General features: G+C 55.2%; 1 pseudogene; it reads right to left on the bottom strand.

The window, feature by feature from the left end:
* LOC141972321 (acrosin-like) overlaps positions 1–23,639 on the bottom strand; it is a 35,393-nt pseudogene that overhangs the window by 3,836 nt on the left and 7,918 nt on the right.

Below are 23,639 nucleotides of genomic sequence, written 5' to 3'. Positions count from 1 at the left end.
AGAGCTCTGCTCTTCTGTCCTGGCCGTCAGGCCGTGGCTTTCCCAGTGCTCCCATCTCTCAGCTCAGCTCTGCTTTCTGTCATTAGGACACAGCTTTGATTTGCCAGGGCTGAGGGAGTTGGGACGTCCCCTACTGCCCATCTGCACGAGACACACCCCTCTAGCAAGGGACAGGACAACCTCACACATACAGAAAGTGAAACCACCCGCTACTTACTCCATGGGAATGCAGCAGGCAGAGCTTTTTGTCCAGACTGCGTCCGCGCTGCTGTTAGCGTCAGGAGCCCAGAGCTTCCAGCACGGCATCTTCCTCCCCGTTCCCCTCCCTGCCCTGGGCAGATCTCTGTTTCAGGTCTGTCCCTGCTGTTTCATGAGCTGTGCCCTCTAGGCGTGGTTAGGACAGACTTTGGGTGTTGCGTGGTGTTACACAGCAGTGGTTGTGTCAGTCAGATGTGGACAAGTCCCAAGTGCAGATGTGCGGTGACAAGTGCCCGTTATCTGGCCCCGACTCCAGGAGAACTGAACCCCTTCAGCCTTCTCATTGCGCGTGTGTGTGCATGCACATGCCACCAAGCTGTCTGCGTGTCACATCGATTTTTCCTATCCCCTCTGTGGCCCTGATGTGACAGTCTTCTCCATGCCGGGTGGCTCTGAGCACCTTCCTCTGTGAACAGGCTGGGGTCAGCCCTTTGGAGGGACTCTTTCCCTTTGTGCCCGACGTGGCTGCCTGCAGCCTCACTTTGCAGGTGGCAGGCATGGAAGTCCTTGCCTTGCACAGGAGACTGAATTGGACTGCAGCGTGTTTAGCTGGGAAATTCGGCAACTTTATTTCAAGAGCTAAGTCAGCCTGAGCGTTTGTGTGTGCTCAGAGGAGTGTGGGCAGGACCGAGCAGGCCTTTGACACTGAGGCTGCCTTTGGGTCCGCAGGCAGTGAGCGTCCCAGCAGGAGATGGCCCTGGTCCGCTGCCGCCTGCGCTGGATCCTCTTCCTCCTGTTGCTCAAGCCCTTTTTGCCTTTAGGATCTGCAGGAGCTCCTGCAGCCGGGTAAAGGATTGCAGCAACTTCTGGAGGGGAAAGGGGCAGGAGGTAGACCAGCCCCACTGTGCTGGTGTTGGGCTGGGCCTCTGAAAAGGAGCTGAGGCGGTGAGAGAAGGACTCCATGCCCATGATGTTGGTGCAGCCCTTGGTGTCGAATACAGTCCCATCTGTTGCAGGATCCAGTGGTAGTAGTGCTGAGTCGAGGTGTACATTCCATGCCGTTTCGCTCTGGCGCAGCCTCTCCCCCAGCTGCTCACCCCAACGAGCCAGAAGTAGTCAGCACTCTTGTCTTTGCAGACGAGAGGACCACCGCTGTCACCCTGCAATGGAGGAATGAGGGTCATGGTGATGTCGGGTGGCCGCTGGCAGCACTAGGGCTGGCTCCTCTCTGCCAGCACCCCTCAGAGCTGTGCCCGCGGCACAGAGGCCCTGCTCAGGTGCTGAGGGTGACTGGACCTTGTCTGGGAGGGGGTGGTGGGCCCATGGGGTAGGACTCGCGCTCATCTCTGCACAGCCATGCTGGCCAGGTGCAAGAGGGATGTTCCAGGGCTGGGAGGTGGACCTCGGGGCTGCCAGGAGCACTGGGTGGGCTTTCTGGGCAGAGTCCCGGGCCTCTGGGCAAGTGGGGCCCTGGGCAAGGACCTGCAGCTGGGGAAGGGGAGCCCCAGCAGCGGTGGGGACTCTGCGGTGGTGGGAGGGCGACTGGCCAGGCAAAGCCCGTGCTGGGGAGTGTCTGGGTGGCTGTAGGGGGCTACTGGTGCCACTGGGCGTTGCCTTGTTGCAGGCTCCTACCTGGCAGGTGTCAATGCCGCCCTGCAGGTAGCCATCGCAGAGGTTGTGGGGGTGGACGGCTCCGCGGTACCACTGGCTGCTGTTGCAGAGGTTGAGTTCGATGAGGCGGACCTGGGCCTCCTGCAGGACGTCCGTTGGTCCTGCGGCTGCGAGCACAGAAAGGAATTAATGCCAGGCAGCAGGTTGCCAGGTCTCCCGCCCTGTCTGGGGGAACCCCTCTATTCTCTGGGGTTTGGCTTTGTAGCCTGACAGGCGCTGCCCCAGCATTGCCCTGCTCTCTTGCCACGGGCCCCGGGCCAGGCCCATCTCTCTACGGGCACACGTCCCCACAGGTGGGCTCTGGCTCTCGCCTCCGCTGTCAGGAAACCCAGCCCGCCTCCCCGTGTGCCGAGCTCGCACTCGGGATGCGAACACTCTTTGTGAAATCACCTCTCGCCATCGTGGCCCCCCAGCCGCTGACGTAGCGCGTTGTCAGCTCCGACACTCGCAGCCAGCTGTCGGGCACGCAGGGCAGAGTGATGTAGTAGCCTCACTGCACGGGTTGGTCCAACTGCAGCAGCGCATCGTCGTTCCTCTTGGTGACGTTGCTGTAGCGTGGGTGAACCAGCAGCCGCTTAATGCTGCCAACTTGGGTCTCTGGGCCCGGCTGAGTCAAATGGGTGGCCCCGACCACCACGCACCACATTGTGACATGCCTGGAAGGCAGATGGGGAGAGGGCTCAGAGGGATCCCAGCCACGTGCTGCCGCAGCCCAGCAGGTCCCTGCTCTCTGTTTCACACGGGGCAGAGGAAAGCAGTGCTACGGAGGCTCAGAGTGCCCCTGCGTGCCTTGGGCTCGAGGCGTGTCGAGCTGGAGGCTATAGGAAGCCGTGGCAGGATCCCAGCTCTCTCCTGAGCAGCCTCTCAGCCGGGCTCTGCAGTGCCCAGGCACTGGGTGTACGGCAGGGAAAGGGGACGGGAGTAGCACGTGGTGCTGCGGAAGGGGGACCCGCGAGTGCCGGGGGATATCCCCGTTCCTGGCCCTCCTTCCCTGGCCTCGAGGAAGCAGTGGGCTGCTGTCAGGACCCACTCTGTGCTGATGGGAGACCCTCCACACACATGCCCCGTGCCTGCTTCCCAGGGGTCCTGGATGCTGATGATCCAGGGCCAGGCCCCTGGCAGGGTGCCTGTGGCCCCACGACGTGCGACGTGCCGTAGTGAGCAGCCATGGGCCGGAGCCCACAGGTCCCCCTGTAACCAGAAACCCATCACCCTCCTGCTCGACGGCTCGCGGCTCTCCCTGCTGGAGGTCAGCCCTCTGCCCTCCCCACAAGGTTCTGCATGGATCGTGAGGCCAGGGAACCCCGGGGGGTGGACAGGAGGCATCTGCCCCATTTCGGCTTTAGCCCCGCAGGCGAGTTGTGCCAGCAGCCCAGGTGTGGCCACAGGGGAGGCAGAAGCTGGGGTCGGACACGCCCGGCAGACCCCCCTGAATGCCCTGCCCAGGGGACGGGGGTGTGCAGGCGTTAATAAACTGGTCCCCTTGTGCCCCTGCAGCCTCCTCCTCTCCACTGTTAGCTCATTTGGACTTGACCTCCACACATCATCATCCTTTCTGCAAAGCTATCTCCGGCATCAGGACACACTTTTAGGACTTTCACATGATTGTACCTTAACAAAGATTGATGGGTTTGTAGGTCCTCCAAGTTAGCAAGGGACACAGAACTGATCCTGTGCTGAATTAGAGGCATGGGCTTGCTGCTGTCCTTCTACATGGAGACGAGTGCCATGGATTTGATATTGCTCGGAGTAAGAGGAAGGACCCAGTAATTGCTGGAGGTCTGAACTGGGAGCTGCAGCTCCACTGGAGAACTGACGGCACTGATCCCACTCAGGGCTTCTCGCCACTCTAAGATTAAGATGGCTAAGGGAACATTATTTTGGCCCAGCTTTTATCTTAGCTACTCTATCGAGAAAAGCGGCCAAGAAGAGAACTGAATGCAAATTATTCTCTTCTGTAACACAGACATGGCTGTCAGGAAAAGGACCCAAACACAACCAGGACAGCATGGGATCATTTTTATTCTCAGATAACCTTAACTGGATTCCTGCTCAGTCAGGAGAATGCAGTTCAGGAGCTTATTTACCAGCCATCACACTCTTTAACTCCATCCTTGGCTTCATCCCTAGCAAGGAGAACTAAAGAATGAGATTAATCCCTTTGCAGAGAGGATCAAAAGAGTCCAGGCATCATCATCCATCTTGCCACGGAAAAGACACTTCCTCAGCAGATAGACAATAGAAACCGGTTGCTAAACTGTTTGTATCCTTTCCTCACCCTCATAAAAGATGTAAGATCCGCAACTTAGTCAAAAAGTCACAGACAGGCAAAGGAGAACCGTTACTGTTGAGCTTCGCTCTCTGTTGGTTCCTGCAACATCTCATCTCACCGAGAGCGCTGAGCGAGTGTCCTGATTAAATAATAATAAACCTTGCTGCCTTTAATCATTGGGTTTTATCATTAATAACAAGGTTCAAAACTCCAGGCTGCCATTTGTAAAGGGCGCACAGAAAACGTGAAGTAGCGTTATGCTTCATCTGAGGAATACGATCCCTTTCCCAGAAGGGCCAAACAGCCTCAAAGTGCTCAAGGACAGTCAAGGACAACTCAAGCTGTGGAGAAAAGACAAGCTCATTTTATTTCCATGGAGAATAAGCCTGGGCAGACCAGGCATAGAGGTAGAGCTTCCCGAGGCACACAAAGCTGAATCCTCTGAAGGCATCAGGTGCCTGCATGGGAATTTAGGCTGCCCTGACTCCCACAGATGCCTTGGCAACAGGAGGCACCTAAAGATCTGGGACTGTGGCCAAAGCAGACCAGCTGCCTTGGCCAAAAGCCACAGGGGATTGGGGCTAAGAAAGGTGACCCTAATTCAGGCTCTAGCTTCACACCTGCAACCTTGACCTTCCTCTTCATAAGCACATTTACCCCTGCTGTGGACACAGGACAGTAAAATGAAAGAGAAGACCAAGACCCGGAACAGTCACCTTCACTAGACAGGAATAACTGCATCTACTACAGCACCACCACCCTGATGGGGAAACCTGTTGGTTTGGAATAAAAGCTTATAGGAGAATAGTGTTTTCTCTAAAGGTGTCCATGATGCTAAACAAACATTTTAAGGACAGGAACTGTGGCTTTTTTCCACCCATAATTAACAGTGTTTTCAGAGCTTTTACACAAACCATTTAGGGGTTGTTAACTAAAAATCTGCCTCGTTACTTTTACTGTTTAACACTTTCAATTTCTCCTTTCTTTTCTGGCTTATGCATTTCTATTGAAACTCCCCTCTTTTCATCTCAGTCTGCAGCCCATGTGCAGCGCAGAATAAAACTTTACACCCTTGAGAGAAAAAGTAAAAAAAAAAAAAAAAATAAACAGGACAGAAATAATCTTGAAGAAATAATCTTCACTAAGGTTGGAATGCGACCTGGCAGGAAGAGGAGGGAAGCGTGACTCCTGCAGCAGTGTTTTTAAGATGACAGGAAAAGTAAGAGACTTCAGAGAAAAAGGTGTGCTGTAAGGAGGCAATTTAGCCATGACCACAGCCTCAGAGGGAGCAGAAACAGTGCCTGAGGAATGGAAACCAAAGCGTGGATAGTCACGGCGCTGTGGAACCAGAGATGGAAGGCTCTACCGTTCCATCATTAGAACAAGGAAAGCAACCCCCCCTCAGAGCAAAGTCCGTTTGCCCTGACTGACGAGAAGAAGCAGGTTCTTTCCCATATTCAGTGGTTGAGAATAGAAACAGCTCGGAGACAAGCACTAGCGACTGCAGCTCTATTCTTTGAGACTCTTCCTCTCCACGGCACAGGAAAGGCTCTTTCTGGGGAGCCGGTTTGAGACCCCGAACCCAGCACCTGCACCTCAGGACCATACTGAACATAACAGTGCAAACCCAAAACAACTTCCAATTCACGTTCTCAAGTTGTAGCTTGAAAAACGCAACTCCTGCCATAACATCTCCTCCACTGCACTCGGCTCTCTCCTGAAGAAGAGTGAGAGCACGCACTAGAGACACTCGCACAGCAGCGTGGAGTTCACGACAGAAGTTTGGGAAAACTGTGGCAGAAGAGTTGTAACAGGGATCTAAAGGGCATTTGGTACAGTTTGCTGAAGCAAGTTCAAATGCTTGCTCTTCTGTACACAGAAACCACAAGCTGAAGTCCATCAGCTCCCCTCTCTGCTCTGAACCCCTCTGACCCTGCGCAAGTCCAGAACCAGACTCAAGGTTTCAGCATCAGCCTACTGCAGCTTCTCCAGGGTGGCTTAAACCAGGCTGGATTTAGGTATCAAATGAGCATCAAGGAACAACTCCAGCCCCCAACTGTGATGTGTTCTTTCTAATTATCTTCACTCCAGTGAAGCAACCACCAGCAGGGCAGCAGGGAACAGACACAGTCGCACCTCAGCCAGCAGCAGCTTTCTGTCAGGTCTTCAGAACCTTCACAAGATGAAGAAACTAACGACCATATGCTCAGAAAGCATTGTCATGAGGAGCACAACAGGCACATCGAATCATTGAAATCTAACTACTGCCAAGTCCTGTAAAAAGCTCCAACAAAAAAAGCCCTCCCAGCCTGCTTCGCACTAAGTTTTTCATTTCCCAGGTTAAAAGAAGTTTTACATTATCATCACCACCTGCCCTCCACTAAAACCGTCCTTTCTCCGCAGATGGGTGAGGCCCACTCTCCTTAATAAATCCTCACATAGAGAAGAGAAGGAACAGAAACAGCAACTCCGTACACATTGGGTATTTCCTCTGCAATCACGTAGCCTTGGGACATCTTCCATAATTCCCCTCAGTCTGCATTGTAACAACCTTGAGAAGAACTTTCTGTCATTCTTTCTGTCTGTTTTCTAGCTTTTAACCCTTTGATATTATCCAACTAGGGTTAAGTTCTTGAAGAGCCTTCAGTTTCTTCAAGGGGCATGGTTTTTTCCTCCCCTTTCTAAAAGCATTCATTACTCCGCTGTTCAACCACACTGCTGTTCTCTGAAAGGATTTTAGCTATGGTTTTGACAGGTGGTAAAACATTTACTCTGAACTGCTCACACAAGGTCTTTGAACAGTCTCCAAGCCTCCTGCAAGCCTTGTACCCTCTGCCCCTCCCGCTCATTCCCTGTTAACAAGCTTTCTCCACTTCAAAAAGAAAACCCCACCAACAGTGTAGTCTTAAGGGACTTGGGGGCTGTTTCATGACTGTAAAGCATTGAGTTGGAGTACATTTGGTCTCTACAACTGAACAGCTGTTTCCTCGTTACCTCTTGAGCCAGGTCCTGTACACAGCTGACAACCAGCAGAGTTACATGTCCCTTGTGGGTTCTCTGCTTGACGGCTCAAGGAGCTGTCAGTCCGGGGGCCTAAATACATTTAAACAAACTGTCATGACATTCAATCAGTCTACGCGGGTTAAACTGAAGTCTCCTGTTATCACTAAGAGCAATTTCAAAGGAAAAGTTTAATGAAACTGTAGTCATGACCTCTTCCCCTTGCCAGCTCTGTCAGGTCTCCCAGCCAAGGAACTTCTCTGCTTTTAAATCAAGTGGAATCTTTGGACTCATACTTTCCACTTCCTTCTCTTGCTGTGTTACTGTAGAAGAAACATCTGGGGATAAAAATGCAATTATTTCTCTCCCTCCTCTTTATCTCCCTAAGAAATGAATGCTTCTGAATCACAGCAGGCCCACCATACTACTCTTAAAGCAAGAGAAGACATGTTTGGTAAGACGCCCCTACAAACCTTCTGCTTCCATCTGCCTAGTTATTTTCCTGATCCAGTTAGTGGTGCAGAGAATTAAACCTCAGCCTTCAAGACCAACAGCTCCCAGGAGACCACTCCAGATATAATACTATTTAAATATGAAACAGCTCCTGTCCTCAGCTAGAGCTCCTCAGCTACAGCTGAGGAGGCATAAACCAGAGAAAAGTTGTAATTACTAGGAGGGATTAAGAATTAATAAAAAAACGTAAAGGTTTTGATACCCGAGAGGCTCCCAGCTCAGGGGAGATGCTGGTCACAGGCCACTGCCATCCAGGAGAGCTCAAAGGGTCTCTCTTGGGGTTGCAACTTACAGGGTCCAAGATAATTGACTTTTGTCAGATCCCTTTTGCTCACGCCCAGCTCAAACAACAAAGTATTCTGGTGCCTTCCAGCAGTCGCACAAGAACTTGAACAACGGGCAACTCTGTTATTGTTCTCATCTGACCCCATCCCAGGCACACCTGTGCCAGGCCCTTGGGAGATGATGGGCTGGTATAACCGTTTCCAAGCAATCGGGAGGGCAGGAGCCAGGCTCGTTAAGAGGTGCCTTAATGTTATCAGTCCTTATCTCCACAGATGGGTGTATTGCTCGGGGGAGGTGGCTGGAATCACACCTGGCACCAAGCAGCCCAACAAGGAGGGGCGGGGAGGGGGGAGAACTGCACCACCACAATCCACCCCGTGACTAAAATCAGTTTATCTTGTCCATAGAGTGGCAGTGTGGCTGCCTCTTGCCTTTATGCCTATCAACAGAGGATGCCACAATCCAATTATAATTGGAGGGGATTTTGTCTTTGATTAGCGTCTATCAAAAAAAAAAATTATTTGTGGGAAGTATACACACAGAGATACTTCTGTAACTGCGTAATCTGTCTAACCATCCCCCAAACCCTAGTATACAAAACTACTAACCAGTCCTATAAGCAGTAAACAAAGTTAGAATTAGGAAAATCATGACCGGGTGAAACGTGGAATTAAACAGTCCTGTGCCTGTTGGTGACCACCCAAAAAAAGCTTTCCCACCATCGATGCTCCCCATTCTTTTTGACTCTCACTAGCACTTGGTGTATTTCTTTTATATCATGCTGGACCGTGATAAGAGTCTTTTGTCCATTTTTAAAAGCAGTTTGAAAGGCAAAGAGCAGAGCCTACCTGGAGCCATCTTGGACCAAAGCTGGCCAGCCAGATCCTACTCAGGGTTGTCTTTGATCCTGGCCTGCCACTCACAGACTAATTAGAGCCCAGTTGGACACCACCTGGCCACCCAGAGGACACGTAGAACCTGCCTGGAGCAGAGGTAATCCTGCCAGGGCCTACCCAGAGCCCTTGTGGCCTACTGCCAGCTAGCCAGAGACTACTTGCAGCCCTCTTGGACCAAAGCTGGCCAGACAGATCCTACTTAGAGTTCTCCTTGAGAACAGCCTGGCACCCAGAGCCTACTTAGAGCTCACTTGGACACAAGCTGGCCAGCCAGAGGCAATTCAGAGTCTGCCTAGACCACAACTCAGCCAGCCAGAGCTTACTCAGAGCCGCCTGGGAGCCCAGCTTGCCAGGCAGAGCCTACTCAGAGACCTTTGGGCCTTCAGGCTGCCAGCCAGAGCCTACCTGGAGCCCTTGGTATAGGCCCCTGAGACCCCAAACGCTAAACACTGGCTAAGAAAGCAATTTTAGATACACAAATCTAATTTCCTTCAGTGTTTAAGGAACTGAGTGAACTGCTCCTCCATCCTGGATACCAGCTCTTGCTACAAGGAGGATTCATTTCCCTGCATCTTGCATGCAGCTCCTGCTTCAAATACTGAGATGAATCAGCAGATCCTGTCCTGGAGGAACAGGGGATCCTGCCCTGAACCTCTGTGCATCACACAGCCCCATTTGTCTCTGCAGATTAAGAGTCAGAAGCAAAAGAGAAACAGAACAAACAATACGCTGATATAAACTGCTGGATTTGGAGGCCTGGTATCCCCGTACCAAAAGACAAGTCCCAAGACACCCGGGCTAAAGGATTGTTCCTTCAAGTACAAGAGGTCCTACAGGAAACCCCCTTGTTTTCTCCGGGATTTGGTCACCAGAGAGCTGCCCACCAGCCCCTGGCCAGAAGAGCACACATCCTAATTAAAGGCAACATGTAAAAGCCCCAAACAACAGAAGTCGAGATTCTTTGGTGGCATCTGGCAAGTGACAAAGATACAGCAGCTTTTGGTAACAATTCCTTGAAGGGAAAGCCAGAGTTGATAGGCATCCCCGCTGGGAGGCTCTTACAGAGGAGAGTGTTAAACAGCGTCAGCTGGCAGCTTTGAGCATTGTCTGGGAAATGTCAAACCCTGTCAAGGTACCACAGAGCTCTCTGCAGCCAGGCCCAGCGAGGGACTCCTGTGGGCTCAGATCTGAGAACACAGAGCGATGGGCCACCAGCCCTGCCGACAGAAAACACCTTCTGAGCAGCGGGCGCAGAGAGTACAGCGCCCTCAAACCACCAAAGCAGCCAGGTCAGCCCCCGGACACCCAGCATCTCCCCACAGCACCTGCAGCCACGTCCGCAGCCCAGCCCTGCTGTCAGGAGTCCTCTCGGGCTGGGCGGGTCAGCGCCCGTATGTGGGGGTGCTGATGTCACCGGTGACACGGTGTCCCGCTAAGGGTGTCCCTGCCCAGATATGGGGGTGTGATGTCACAATGGCCATGGTGACACCACCAAAGCTGTCCCTGCCCACACATAGGGGTGCTGATGTCACAATGGCCGCTGTAACCCACGGCAACAAGCCTATAACAAGGGTCGCTGGGCTCCAGCCGTGCGTCAGTGCGACCTGGGAGGTGAGGAGAGGGCAGGGGAGGGATGGGGCTGGTCGGGGGCTGCCGAGGAAGGAGAAGGGATCCCACACCTCAGGACGCCGGGGCTGTGCTGAGAGCTGACCCATGCCCCGCTTCTCCCTCAGAGTCAGCCAAGGAGCATCTGGGAGAGACACCCCGGTGCTGCTGAAACAGGGACGCTCCCAACACTCGCTGAGGACGTGCGCCATGTCTGAGAGGCGAGAGGACGAGGCCCCCGACTCGATGGAGCAGGGTGAGAGCAAAGTTTCCCTCCCGCAGCACAGCAGAGGGGCTGTCGGGGCGGTCAGCGTGGGGCTGAGCACGGTGGCAGGGGGAGGCAGTGCCTGCGATGCCCCTTCCTCGCCACGGCACCCAGCCCTGCCCCTCAGCCCCTCAGGGACGGAGCAGGGCCCTGGGGACAATCCCTCAGGGACGCTTCCCCCAGCCCCACAGAGGTGCTCATTCCCGCCGGCATTTGTTCTCTCCCCTCCAGCGTGCGTGCTGTGTGGCCAGAGTGCAGTGGACCAATATCTCTGCGGGCAGACAGTAGATATGGAATTGTTCTGTGCCCATTTCTTCTGCATGGTGAGTCCCCTGGGGCACCCTCCTGCTGGCTGACATGCTCTCCCACCCATGGTCTCCTCATCACTCATCCGCTCGTGTCTTCTCTTCTGCAGATTTTTGCCAGCAAGTTTTTTTACTTGCAGGATGATGAATCAGGGGAGCTTAGAATGGTCACTGAGGACATTCGCCACATGGTCGACCAGGCAGTGGAGAAGGTGAGGACCTGACCCTATCAGAGAGATTTGTGTCAGAGAGGTTTGGGGGAGCTAAGCCCAGAGGCCAGGAAAGAAATCCCAGCCCCTCCAAGCAGCTCCGGGACAAAAGCCTTGATCCCAGCAGCTCCACAGAGCTCCAGCCCAGGAGCCTGGGGCACCGGGCGGATCTGTGGGCTGTGGCCCAGCAGCGGCCACATCCTGCGCCCTGCCCGGAGGCGTGGGGCTGGCTGGGGAGGCCCTGAGGCTGCCGCTGACGGGGGATGCTCTTCTCTTTCCAGCGATGCTTCGTCTGCGGGGAGAGCGGGGCCGCCATCAGCTGCTGCCAGGAGGGCTGCGACCGCAGCTTCCACCTGCCCTGTGCCATCGAGGGTGAATGCATCACCCAGTACTTTCTTCCGTACAGGTACCACTTCTTCCCAACTTGCCCCCACTGGGGAAGGACCCAGCACTTCTCAACTCACCCGTCCCTTCCCTCTTCCGCCCAGGTCCTTCTGCAGGGAGCACCGCCCAGAGCAGGAGGTGGAGGCAGCTCTGGAGGAGGGCACCGAGTGCCTCATCTGCCTGGAGCCTGTGGAGGACAGAAAGTCCTTCCACACCTTGGTGTGCCCGGCCTGCAAACACGCCTGGTACCACCGGGTCTGCATCCAGGTAGGAGCCGTTCCCTCGCCCCCGGGACACGGCAGGAGCTGGGCAGCACCAGGGCCTGACTCCTGCTCCTTTTGTTTCCGCTGCAGGGCCAGGGTCGGTACAACTCTCTTAGTACCTTTAGCTGCCCTCACTGCAGAGACAGAAATGGCTTTGTCAAGGACATGCTCACCATGGGCATCCGAGTCCCCTTGAGGTTGGTGTCGTGCCGGCTCACAGCACAGGAGGCTGCAAGCCCTGTGCCATGCCCGGGGCTGCCCCTGCAGTCCTGCCCCTCCGCTGTCCCGTCTGCCTGGGCTTCAGCTTCACTGATGAGTTGTAAACTGGGCAGGAGGGAGGAGCAGGGCTGCCCTGCATCGGCCCTATGCCGGAGCAGCAGGGGCTCAGCCATTTCCCTTTCTCCATCAGATTGCCATCACAGGACAACGGGTCTCCAGTCGAAGCCTTAGTCCAGAGGCACAGGCGCTGCGATGCCCGTGAGTGCCTTTGTCCCAGAGGCAGGGATCACGCAGAGGAACAGGGGTAAGTTGGCAAAGCAGCACCCTGGGCTCTGCATGGGATCTGTCTCGCCAAGAGCTCAGAGCAGAAGGATGAGAACAGGAGCTCTGCTGCACAATCCCATGCTGCGGTCACTTTGTCCTCACAGCCATGAACCCTTTTGCTTCCCCAGGCCCTGGGAAATGCTCCTGTGCAGCTCCTGTGATGCCGTGGGCACCCACCGGCGCTGCTCCAGCGTCAGCACCACCTGGACCAGCTGGGTGTGTGAGAGCTGTACTGGTCAGGGCACCGGTAAGAGGCAAAGCACCTTCATGCCCCTGGGCTGGGGCCAGGGCCCAGGCAAGGCCTGGCAGCGGGTGCCCAGTCTGGGCTTGGCAGAGCCTCTCTGCCCCAGCAGGGCTGGGGGCACCGCTCTGGCCTCTCCACTGTGGCCTCTGTGCCCCTGACCTTCCTGCTTCCCCTTACAGACTCCAGTGACAGCTCAGAGTTTGCTGGCTCTGGCAATGGCAGCGGCTCAGGATCGGGGTCATCCCACCGCTCGCCAGCACCAGAGAGCAGCAGTCCCAGCTCCGGTAGCCAGGTGTCATGGGGGTCATCGGACTCCCAAGTGCTTTGGGGCAGCAGCAGCAGCTCCAGCTCACCTGGGCCCGAGCACACACGACACCGCTCCCGGGTGCAACGTCGTGCCCAGACGCCTTACAGCCGGCCCAGAACACGCCGGGAGAGGAGCCACGTGCCAGCACCAAGGGCTGAGGGCAGCCCCCCTGGCCAGGCAGCGCTGGGGACGTCCCAGGGCTCCCCAGTGCCGGAGAGCAGCAGCCCCAGCTCCGACAGCCAGCTGCCAGCGGAGTCCTCCTGCCCCTCTCCAGCGCTCGAGAGTGGCAGCAGCTCCAGCCCCCGTGGGCCCGTGCGGAGGAGGCACCGCTCCCGCATGGAACGTCGGGCCCAAACCCCTTACAGCCGGCCCGGACGCAGACGCGGGACCAGCCGTGATCTGTCCCCAGGTGATGGATCTGATGCCCCTCCACCAGCGCAATAAAGTTGACTGTTGATCTCTGCCCTGGGAGATTCCACGCTCATTTGTCGGCTTCCTCCTCCTCTGCCTTTCTCCAGGGGCAGCGTTAGGGGCTGGGCCCAGAGGGTTTCTTCCCCCGGGGCTGGCAGCCCCTTGCCCAGCCCTCCCTCCTTGCGGGCTGGCCTTGGCCGGCTGCCCAGTGCCATGGCCGTGTGCTTCGGGCCTCGCTGGCCCCGCAGCCGGCTCAGTCTCCCCGGGGAAGGTTCACACCAGGGCCAAAGCTACTTTTCTTTACAAGTTCTGCTCAGTGTCACGGCTGGAATTGTGACATGGAGACTGCTGTACAGAAGGGCATTCCCGTTGCCCAGCTCCGGGTCCTGTTGCCCACCCTGACTGCTGCTGTACCAGACCCATCCAACACACCATCAGCTCAGGCCACACAGAAGCTCCTAGGAAGGAATGTTGTCCCCGGCCTTCAGCAGCCCTTGGCACCTGTTCAGCCCAAGAGCAAACCTGGGCCTCTGCGCTTGCTCAGCCCCTTGTCGTGCTTTGAACTTGCCCGGCAGCCAAACCCCACGCAGCCAATCGCTCACCCTCCCCCTGCCTGGGAAATGGGGGACCAAACTGCAGGGACAAATTGCTCACCACCTGCCCGCTGATACCCAGCCCCTGCCCAGCCAGCGATCCCCAAAAACCGAGACCCCGCAATCGCAGTCCCAGATGCAAGAGAGAACCTCCTGCTTCCCAGCCGCCCCTCCTTGACACCCTGAGCATGACGTTACAGGAGATGGGATATGCCACTGGCGAATTTGGTGCTCTGGCTGCGCCCCCTCCGAGACCTTGATCTCTTACATTAACCCCTGTATGATCAGCATTCTTCTCATAGCAAATCCCGTACGCAATCCAAAACACGGCGTTATTCTGGCTACTAAGAAGATAAATCGTCCTCATCCCAGCTGAAACCAGGACTGGCTCCACCCCTTACGTTATACCATTTCTACACCATTTACGTTATGCTCAGGTTTCCAGTACATGCTAAGGAATTCCCATCCCATTCCCTGCTCTCAAATGTCTCCACAGATCTCATTCCCTTCATCTATGGGCCATCCCTCCAAAATGTGCAGGGAGATCATTTAGTCCATAACTCCGGCTTCCATCTCTCATGACAGTCTTTTAAGGCAGGAGGGACGAGGCAGAGTTGGCTCCGTCGGTGGAGCGGGTGACCTTGGGCTCAGCGGGACAATGGCATGAAGTCTCTGCCACAAGTGGAGCTGGTGCCTCTGGCGCGGTCCCTGCTCACAGTCTGCAGGCCGAAGGTGTCCATCTGCAGGGCGCTGCTGGGCACCAGGTGCTGCAATCAGCCCTGACCCTACCAAAGTTCATCTTTTCTATTCATGTGAGGCCGTTAGTGTAAGATCTATCAAACAGAGCGATGACGCGATGCAATAACAGGCTTAGTTGGCAGTTAACATTCATCAGCTCTTTTCTCCTAAAATCCAATCCCCTCGAGGCACACATCAGACTTCCCTGTCCTTCTGCATTACCCACCAAGTGCACTCGGGTCCTTGGCAAAAGAAATCCCACGCACGCGTTTACCTTTACCTGTTGCAGGAGTAACCCAGACTGTGTGCCCCAGCATATTTTTAATGCGCATTACGGGGGCTTTACCCCATCCACAGTAGGTAGGAGGTTTGACTGAGCAGGCCCAGCCTGCTTGGCTGGCCCTCTGCGATGGACTGACCAGGTGGCTTCTGCGAAATGCACGTCCCAGGGTTTGAAAGTCCCACCCCCCGTTGCTCTCCGTGTCGTCTTTAGCAACCCATTGTACCGCTCCATTTTCCCAGAGGCTGTCAGTGTGCCATAACCGTTTGTTAGAAGCGTTCATGCTATTGGCTGGTCACAATGTCCATCGCTGGGCTCCTTAAAATTTCCTCTCCTCATTTGCTGTTTATAGTCCCCGTGCTGCTGTTGACCACCCGTGGGAGTGGGAATAGTATTTTTTGTTTTTTACTGAAATGCGTGACACTGATTGATGGCACGATGAAGTCCTCGGTCCTGTGGCTCCTTACAATTGTGTTTGAGAATTTGGGGAATTTTGAATATCCTGGGAATGTTGACACTAACGTGGTCATCTTACTGCTGGGAGCCAGCGTGTTCTTTTCACGCCCCGTCCTGGCCCGCAATGGCAGCACCACGTTCCCTTTGGGTGAGAACACGTCTGTGACGGAAGCGGGCGTGAGGACGGAGGCAGCAGCGCTGCGTTCCTGCGCCACCTCTCCCCGTCAGCCCCTGCCCAGGCTTTTGGCAGAGGCCTCCTTCCTCCTGCCCTGGCTGAGCTCCTGCTGTTCTCTGCCGTGGCCTGTGGCGGATTTCCTCGCAGGGACGTCACCGTGCTCGTCACATCGCAGGCTGTCCCAGCTGCCGTGTGGCTGGCAGAGGGAGCGGGGCGGGGCGGAGGGAGCGGAGCGGCTCTCTCGGTGCCGGCGCCGGCGGACCGGCCGCCTTTGCCGGGCGGAAGCTGCGTCCCGGCCCCGCGCCGAGAAGCGCCCCCCGTCCGCCCGCCGCTGCCGCAGCCCCGGCGCCGGGAGGAGGCGGTGGGGAAACCGCCCCCCCCGCGCCCGGCGCCCTCCGCGGGAGCGAAGCGCCGCTCCGTCCTGCCCCCCCCGGCCCCCCCGCGGGCACCCCCGGGAGGAGGGAGCCTCGCCCGGCCCCTGCGCGGGAGCAGCCGCTCGGGGTGAGTACAGCGGGACCCCGGAGCGGCGGGAGCTCTGGGCGGGAAACGGGAAAAAAACCAGAGAAAAGCGGCTTCCCCCCCCCGCGGCCCCGCGGCCTGTCCGGTGACTCGTGGTGCTGAATTCCCGGGGAGCTGAAAGGGGGGGAGCGGCGGTTCGGGGCTGGGAGGCACCGTCCTTCAGCCCGCCCGGGGGAGCAGCGGCCCCGGCGGATGGGGCCGGGTTAATGCCGTTTTGCCTCTCGCTGCAGATCCCGAGCCCTGAGGGATCTCCAGCGGGGCCGTTAGTGACAAAGGGCTTCGGGTGGGTTCCGGAATGGGACTGGGGCTGCTGGGACAGCCCTCAGGTCAGCTGCTCTGCTGTCGGAGGGACTGGGCCGGGGCACTGGGAGCAGCTCCCCGTCCCTCCCCCGGCATGGGGCTGGATATTTGTGGGGGGGAAGAAGCCATTTGGTGGGTGAATCCCATCGCTAATGGCAGACAGAGCCCGGAGACAAACTGCCCGGGCTGCTGCTCCTGCCGGAGCTTATGGCAGCGTTTCCTCCCGTGAACGCCTCAGCCCAGGCAGCTCTGACCCAGGGGGTTTCTGTCACGGAGCGTGGACTGACAGGAACAGCTGGAGAGGACCTCAGAGGGCCTTGTGCATCCGTTTCTGTAGCTGATCGGTGCCAGAGGTTCTCCAGGGCAGGGTTTCTGTCTCCCCGGGATGCAGCAGGGTTCATCACAGCCTGCAGGGAGTTCTGGTGGGATGCTGACCGTTACTAACACCGCTGCCGTGCACCTTGGGGGTGTCACGACTTCTGTGTCAAACCCCGTTTGTGAGGCGTTTTAGGATCTTTCCAAGAGTGATTTTTTGGGGTCAGAGTCTAGGAGAAGGCAGCACACTGAGCAATGGTGCGTGGGTGAAATACCCAGTGACAGATACTCCATCATGGCTGTTGTGAAGTTGTTATTGCTGTTATTTTCCCGTGTGGTTGTGCTCAGAAGTCAGGCACGATATAAAGTCAGGCTTACACTGGGGATCCCACTTAGAGCTTCTTCCCTTCCCAGCTGGTACCAGGATTTGGCTCCTGTAACACTCCTGTCATGACTGGTGTGACTCCTCCTGGTTTATATCTGACTCAGCTCTATTGATTGTCCCTTTTTACCAGTTCACCCCAAATCAATACTATTATAACTACTTTTTTTCCTCATCAATAACCCCCACAGAGAATGACTCTGTTTATTGCACCCTGACTTTCTCAAAAGTGGATCTAGCAGAAAATGTGCAGTAAAAACAAACTCAAAGGAACAAACCTTTCAGCTGTCAATGTATCTCCTTCCTCCCTGATGTATTTAACCCTGCTGATAGCAGATCTCTCATGTTTCAGCTTGTGGCCTTCATCTGATCATCTTTGTTTATCTTGCTTTTCACTACAATTCCATGGGGATGGGTATGTGTGTGTGTGTGTGTGTGTGTGAAGAAATAAGAAAGTAGGAGGAGTGTGGGAATTAATTTTGGAGTTCTAAGGCAGTGTACAGAGTTCACTGTTAAACCTGTAGTATGGAGATAGCAGCTGTAAGAATATATTCTTACACATACTTCACATTCCTGGAGTTAGATTAAAACTGTGTGTGTGGAGGAATTCTAAAAGGAGGGGCAGGTAAACAGTTCAGTAAGCCTCTGGTTTTGAGGTTTGTTCAGTGGCCTGAGAATTTTGCCCTTGTGCCCGGAGGTCTCCTGGGCACGTGTCTGCGTTTCTGTCCCAGGTCAGCGGGGTGAGCTCTGTCCTTCTGCAGTGTCTCTGCAGGGCCCCGTGGGGAGGCTCAGGGCTGCCACACGCAGCTCCGTGGGCTCGGACGGGGCCGTGGGCTGTCGCCTCGTCTGGCCTCAAGCAGGGTCAGGTGTGCTCGTGTTCTTCTTGCAAGATGTTTGTTTCATCCTCAGCAGTCTCCACCTCTCCCGTAAGCACCCTCTGCCAGGGCTCCATCAGCCTTTTCATGGGAAAGTTTTCCCTGAGCTCTAACCTGGAGCGTCCCTGCTGCTGTTGGAATCTGCTGTTTCCCACCTTGCTCACGGCCGACGTTCAGCAGAGCTGCTGCTCCTCAGCTTCCTGGCTGTCTTTGTGCTGTGTCTCTTTGGTGCTCTGCTGCAGAAATGCAGACCCCAGTTCCTCCCAAGACTGGACGGTTCTGTTGGCCCCAAACTTCTCCTAAGTGTCCGTGGCCCTTCCTAGATTGCCGGTGGATCAGCCCGTGAGCTGGCTCCCGTGGAGCCGAGTGCCCAGCAGCCTCCTCAGTGCTGGGCAGAGCTGAGGGGTGGCTGCTCGTGCCTTGGAGGCTCTGCTCCGGCTCAGAGAGCCCGGGGACCTTTGCTGTCATTTTATGAGACAGGGTGTGCATCCAGCTTCTGGTTCCCTGCGGCTCCCAGGCCTGTTCCTGCAGGGCTGCTCCCTGGCCAGCTGTTCCCATCCCGGGTCACTGCTTGTTCTGGCCTTGCAGTCGCTGTGCCGGGTGTCCCTGGTCACGTTTCCTGCAGGCGACATCCCTTCACATCGGTGTGTGCTTTGGAGATGGGAAGTGCTGTCCATCGTGCGTGACGCTGATGAAGTCTGGCATGTGGTGAAGCCTTCAAACATTGTACTGGTACAACGAGTCCTGATACAACTGATCCAGCGATAGAGAAACCGTGCAGAATAGTGGTGGGGCTTTTTTCTAGACCAAAGCTGAATTTTTACTGCTCTGTGATTTTAGATTGGTGTTAGATTGGTGTCTTGGCTGTGCCTTGGTTACAGTTTCTAACCAGTGCCTTTGGGTGTAGTGGCTACCAAACCCACCTCCTGCAGGTTTCTGAGGGCGGGGGACTTGTTTCCTTGGGGTGAGACACGTTTGTGTGTGTGCTGATAGTGCAGGCCCACCCTAGTGCTGAGTTTTGTCGACCTCCAGTTGGTTTTGGCAAGAGCAGCCAGGCAAAGATTGCCCCTACGTGCCTTTGTGCTGGGTCTGGCTGAACTGGAATCGGTTTTCCCCTGTAACAGCCCTCACGGTGCTGTGGTTTATGCTGGGAGCTGCAGGGTGTTGGCAGCACCCTGGTGTTGTGGCTGCTGCTGAGCAGGGCTTACACAGCACCAAGGCTCTTTCTGACATTTCCCCCAGTGGGACGGGGTGGGCAAGATCTTGGGAGGGGACACAGCCAGGACAGCTGACCCGAACCGACCCAAGGGATATTCCATACCATGTGACGTCTGCTCAGTATAAAGCTGGGAGAAAGGAGGAAGGGGATGGGGTCACCCTTGGTCCTCCGAGGCAACCACTCCGCGTATTGGAGCCCCGCTTCCTGAGAAGGCCCCACAGCGCCTGTCCATGGGAAGGAGAGAATAAATCTGTTTGCTTTTGCTTCCGCGTGCAGATCTTTGCTTTGCTTATATTAAAACTGCTTTTGTTTTACCCACAGGGGTTGGTTTATCTTCTTTCCCCTCTTTGCCCTGTTGAGAAAACAAGGGGAAAAGGGGCGGGGGGGAAGTGATAGAGCGACGTGGTGGATACCTGGCGTTTATCCAAAGTCAAGCCATCACACTTGCATACGCTTTTGAGATCATAAAGAAGAATTTCTGAAAAATCAAGATGTTTTCTGATACCCTCTCACTCAGTCTGTCCTTAATGTATTTTCCTCCCTCCCTCTCAGTGCGTCTGCTTTGCTTGTCAAGCAAAATAGAGCCTTCAGCCTCGAGCTCTCTGTATATTTGATGAAATCATCAGTGATTTGGCAGGATTGTTTTTAACCTCCAGCTTATTGGAGAAACTCAGTATCTTGGCAGGAAGAGATTTGGCATTTTGGTATTTTAAGAGCAGTTAGAATGTCCTTTACCACTTCTGTCATTGCCAGGTGTTGAGTTGGCAGCTGACAGCCCCAGAGGTCTCGCTTGTGTCTCAGCATCTCCCACGTCACAGCAGCTGCTCCTGTGTGGCTCGGCTGCGTGCATTGCCGAAGGGCCTGCACACATTCCTCTCTATCCCATTGTTTCCTGCGGGAAAACGGAATAGGGAACAGTGGCACTTTGGGGATTCCATCCTGGGCAGGCAGTGGGATGTGCCTGAAACTGTAGTTTGCCCGTATGGGGAGTTACTGCAGAACCAGGGCGTAGGGTTGGGGAGCCAGAATGTTCCAGCAGCCATGGAGAGACAAGTATGCAAAGGTTCCAGCTGCCAGCCTGCACACCCTGGGTGTGCACGTACTCGAATGCAGGGCTGCAGTGCCCCGGGCTGCAGAGGTTGTTGTGTAGACAAGCCCTGGGATAGTGGACTAAATCTCCGTTGTTGCGGATTTCTGGAAAGTAAATGGCAGAGGGATTTTGCCTTTGTGTGACTTGTTTATTCCCTCACTACAGCCAGGGTCTCTCTGACTGTGTCTTAGGGTGTCCCTTTCTAGCCTTGGCCTTTTGTCTGAGGTTGGTCTGCTCAATTTTTGTGATCCTTCAGGATAAAGTATTCCTTAAGGGTAAAACTAGATGTCTTCATCTGAGTTCAAGCTTATAACACAGTTCATGATTATTCTGGGTCAGGGATTGTCTCTTTTATGGTCCTACGGTGCTTGTGGCAGAGTCTGGGACTTGTTCAGGGCAGCCAGAACATTGGTGGCACCCTCTGCTGCTGCCCCATCCGTGATCCCCAGTGGGACATCCCGTACCATAAACCTGGCATCAGTTTTAACCACGCAGTCCTGGCACAAGTTGTTGTTGAGGCAGGAGATGAAAGCAAATGTGTCTTACGTGGCTCTGATTTTTCTGACCTGGGAAATCTGTTCCCAGCGTGGTCTGTCAGCAAGTACTGGGAAGGGAGTGAAGTGCAGACCACTGATGTGCTGTAGTGAGCTGGCGGGAAAGCCGTTGTATGAAAACACACCCCTCCTTGCTAAGAAGAAATGGGAATTCTTTAAGAATTGTCTGTTAGTGCTGTGTGCTGGGGGTGCTAGTTGGGGACTACATCTCCCCTGTGTCAGCATGGACAGACGTCTGGCTCTGGGCTGTCACAGCAGAGCCCCAGCGGGACGAGGCTGTGCCTGTCCAAACGCACAGCTACCTGAACCGTAGCCACCAGCTTCCAGCAGTCGAACCGCACCGTCAGACACCGCGGACCTTGGATGTGACAAAGGGAATTGCTAGAGCACAGGGCAGAGGGCACGGGAATTGTGTCCTTGGTGGCTTCTTGGGGAAGACTGACGTTTTGTCAAGACTTGGCTTGCCCACTTGCCACTGAGCTTGGGGATGCAGATCTCAGAGCTGGCTCCATTTCCATGGAGCTCTGCTGCCGAGCTGCCCTTCAAAACCTTGTGGAGAATGGACCCGCAGGGGGGACACCAAGTGCCTTCTACTTTGACCGTAATGACATGGGGGAAAGAACAGGGCAGCTGTAAGACTAAAGGAGATGTTATGTCTGGTGTCTCCCAGATCTTTTTTTCCCTGGGTGTTAGGCCTGCTGTGGAAGGCAGGAGGAGGGAGCGGGAGCCTGGGTCTCCTCAGCTGTGTGGGTGCCCCTTTCCTGAATCCCGGGTCAGCAATGGGATGCTTGTTAGAAATCAGGGATCACGAAGGGAGACCTGGGCCAAGCTCTTTGCTGGCAGAATTGTGCTGGACTCTGTGCCCTCGCACCAAGAGATAATTTGCTTCCCAGTGCTGGAGGGCTGAACAAATGCTCCCCATGGATGGGAAACAAGTTGCTCCGTCTCCCCACTGCCCTTTGCATTTTCTGTAAGGAAAGAGGGACAACCCTACTGAAGATGGGATCCCTGGCACAAAAGCTGAGTGGTGTGGAGTTATTTTCCAAACTCACATTACCTCTATGAAACCAGAGCAGATGAGGAAGGTCGGGGTGGCTGAGGTTTGGATTTAGCTGCCGCTGTGGCTCTGACAAGCCCATGAGCCCATCCGGCCATAGCTGAGCGTGAGCAGCACCGCCCGCTCGAACACCTGCCGGAGTCCTTGTGTCGGACCCGAGGGAGCTCCTCTTCCCCAGGTTCACCAGCTGGAGAAGAGATGGTGTCCATCCTCACCCTGCCGCGGCCTGTGGCAGTCATCTTCGGGAAAGGAGTGCTCTTGGTCTGGCTCTGGGCAGCGGAATGGGATATTTACCCTGTGACACAGAGGTACCTCATGGGCAGATCAAACGACTAAGTGATTTTTTTGGTGAATATTCATTCTCATTCTGATTTCACGCTGTCTGAACTCTTTTGTCGAATCCTGACAGTTCTCCGCAGCTGTCCGTCAGCCATTCATGTTCTGACGGCTCTTGTCACAGACAACCTGGCAAAAAGATCTTGGTTAATTTCTCTTTCCTTTTTTTTCAGCTTTGAGAAGTCCCATGAACTTTTTGCAGCTGTCTTGACCCTGTCCTCCCTGGGCAGCAGTGTGGCAGTGAGAGCTGCCCCCCCAGGAGGGAGATGTGCTCTTCTGTCCCGGGGCTGGTGGGCAGCTCTCTGGTGACCAAACCCCGGAGAAAACAAGGGCGTTGACTGTAGGACCTCTTGTACTTGAAGGAACAATCCTTTAGCCCAGGGTCTTTGGACATGTCTTTTGGTACGGGGATACCAGGCCTCCAAATCCAGCAGTTTATATCACCTTATTCTTTGGTCTCTTTGTGTTCTGCTTCTGGCCCTTAACCTGCAGCAGCAGTTTGGGGCTGCACAGAGGTTCAGGGCAGGGTCCCCTCTTCCTCCAGGACAGGATCTGCTGATTCAGCTCAGTATTTTAAGCAAGATGGAGCCCAATGTATCCTCCTTGTAGCAAGAGCTGGTAGCCGGGCTGGATGAGCAGTTCATTCACCGTTCCTTACACACTGAAGGAAGAGAGATTTGCACATTTAAAATTGCTTTCTTAACCAGGGTTTAGCACCCTTGGGTTCTCAAGGGTTAAAATACCTCTGGCACCTTGGATCAGTGTATGGGGATTTAAAAGTGCTCTAGATGAAGCAGGCAAATGAGTCAAACTGCGTTTAGTGAATTCCCTGGCTGTCAGTAACGCAGCCAACCCTGTGCTGAGGACATCTGGGGCTCGTCTGCTGTTCGTAGTGGAGGTTTCGGGCCCTTTTTCAGAGATGTCCCCGCTCTGTAAGTGACGGCTTTACTGACCAGAGGGCAGGAGGCACTTTGGGAGTGGCCCCTTCTGATGGAGGCTGGAGAGCTCTGCTCTTCTGTCCTGGCCGTCAGGCCGTGGCTTTCCCAGTGCTCCCATCTCTCAGCTCAGCTCTGCTTTCTGTCATTAGGACACAGCTTTGATTTGCCAGGGCTGAGGGAATTGGGACGTCCCCTACTGCCCATCTGCACGAGACACACCCCTCTAGCAAGGGACAGGACAACCTCACACATACAGAAAGTGAAACCACCCGCTAATTACTCCATGGGAATGCAGCAGGCAGAGCTTTTTGTCCAGACTGCGCCCGCGCTGCTGTTAGCGTCAGGAGCCCAGAGCTTCCAGCACGGCATCTTCCTCCCCGTTCCCCTCCCTGCCCTGGGCAGATCTCTGTTTCAGGTCTGTCCCTGCTGTTTCATGAGCTG

The sequence above is a fragment of the Athene noctua genome, chromosome 32 (genome assembly GCF_965140245.1).
Source record: "Athene noctua chromosome 32, bAthNoc1.hap1.1, whole genome shotgun sequence".
Classification (NCBI taxonomy): domain Eukaryota; kingdom Metazoa; phylum Chordata; class Aves; order Strigiformes; family Strigidae; genus Athene; species Athene noctua.
The sequence above is the reverse complement of the archived record's forward strand: the minus strand, read 5'-3'. Positions and strand labels throughout refer to the sequence as shown.